Raw genomic sequence first — 2119 nt, 5'->3', positions numbered from 1 at the left:
CAATGTTCCCCTGTATTGTTCTAACAAACGAGCCTATTTTGTTGACCCGAGATGGATTGGATTTAGAATAGTTGATAAGGTTTTAACGCCATTGCTACCATTTGGTTTAATTCTGTTGCTCAATGCTCTGATAGTCAGGCATATATTAGTGGCTAGTCGAGTCCGTAAGGGACTGAAGGGTCAAAGCAAGGGACAGAATGATCCAGAGATGGAGAGCAGACGGAATTCTGTGATTTTACTCCTCACCATATTGAGCAGCTTTATACTGTTGTGGTTTCCGTACATTCTGTTCATTTTTAATGTTAATGAACTCCTTGGTGACAATTCTGAATATAAGTTTAAGGAAGTTGCGTACATGTTGCGGAATTTAACATGCAGCACAAACACATTAATTTATATTGCGACGCAGTCCAAGTTCAGAGAACAGTTGAAGAGCATGGTTAAATATCTGGTTACATTAATTATGAAACTAACTTCGAAAAGAAACAACTCAGAGCTGCTGAAAAGATGATAACTGAATTGAAAGAGTGGCTTGGCAGAACATCGCTGGAAAAAAAAATCGAGAAGCAAGACATATTAACATGTCGTGACCAATCCACATGGTGGAACAGAGGAACTAAAAAAGAACAGCGGCACCAGGTCAAACAGAAACCTTCTGAAGGCTAGAATAAAATGAGCAGGTATAACCCAAATCCACAACAGCAGCAAGGCAAATCTGATGTAGAACTTGTATGACTAATGGTAAAAGAGCAGGAAAATTCTCACATCCCAGAGATAAGCGAACAAGGCCGAGAGATAACACCCGTTCTGCAAATTCGGTTGTAATGTGCACACGAGGAAACAAAATGATGGGTTAAGCTTGTGTGCTGTAGGATACTATTCCTTACATGACAATCAATGAAATCATTTTCTGTCAGACATGGCTAAATGATTCAACAAAGAAAGGATCAACTGGGCGTTGAACTGTATTCTTCATATTTTTGCCATTGATACAGGAGCAGATTAGTTGCGATAATTTCTGTGGTAAGGATCTCATCCCCACTCTCGAAAATGAGATGCCACTATCTAGAAAGCAGACGTCTAAAATATAATGGGATACTCGCAGATTTGCGCTGATTGGTGCAGCTCGAACAATACGTGGGATTCACAACCGCTGCAGTAGGAATTTAACTGGTAAACATTTTTTAATCAAGTTAAATATTCACATCAGAGCCAGATTCTGCACTTAGCCACATAAAAGTAAGTAGTCTAGTTAAAAATTCAGCTCCTGATAAAGCAGTTATCCATCTATCACTGGAAACCCTTCACCTGAATATGGCCTTTCGTATTGCCTTCACGTCTTTTGATTACTGAGGGCAGGGGGAGTTGGGGGTGGGGGGGGAACGAATACATAGAGTGATTCATAACAATCTTACTTACATAGGGTTGACTAATGATATCTGGGAATTGTTTGACAGTGAGAATTGTGCACAATGGGGGAGGAAGTGATTCACTTAGCATTACTTCCAAACAGTAAAGCGTGCTGAGCAGAGAGATTGGTCAGGATCCCAACTCCAACACAGGAACCCACCCCGAAGTAACACGTGCTGGTGAGTCGCAGAAAGGGGAAGTTTCAGCAGTTGCCCAAGTTGTTGGAGAAATGGTCAAAACGTGAAAACGGTCTGTGAGTGCTTTTGCTTTTTGTGCATTGGGTCTTGTCCTTGGGCGTGCATCGTCTCTGCAATATTAAAATACAAATCGGAATGCAGAAATAGACATACTGAATAGGAACTAGAAAGACAGGAAAGATAATAGGATGTATTTGTTTCTGAATGAAAGTAGTACAAGTGTCCTTGTGGAAACTTCATTGAACTTAGAGATCCCATGCAGATGCTCTGAGGATGTATCTTCAAACACCATCATTGATAGATGCAGCTGTTTCCCTGAGGATCAATTTTCCACGGATATAACGCAGAATCTGCTTCGATACGCCATCATTTTGACATCTTCTCATTCTACTCTATTTCCTTTTATTGCAATCTGGAGCCATGTACAAGTTTTAATATCTCTGAAACGTGCGGAGTTGCCATCAGCTTTCATTACTATTTGTAATTGGGTTTCCTGATGAAGGGCTTTTGCC

Source organism: Chiloscyllium punctatum, chromosome 51, assembly GCF_047496795.1.
Source record: "Chiloscyllium punctatum isolate Juve2018m chromosome 51, sChiPun1.3, whole genome shotgun sequence".
Taxonomy (NCBI): domain Eukaryota; kingdom Metazoa; phylum Chordata; class Chondrichthyes; order Orectolobiformes; family Hemiscylliidae; genus Chiloscyllium; species Chiloscyllium punctatum.
This window is presented reverse-complemented; position numbering follows the sequence as displayed.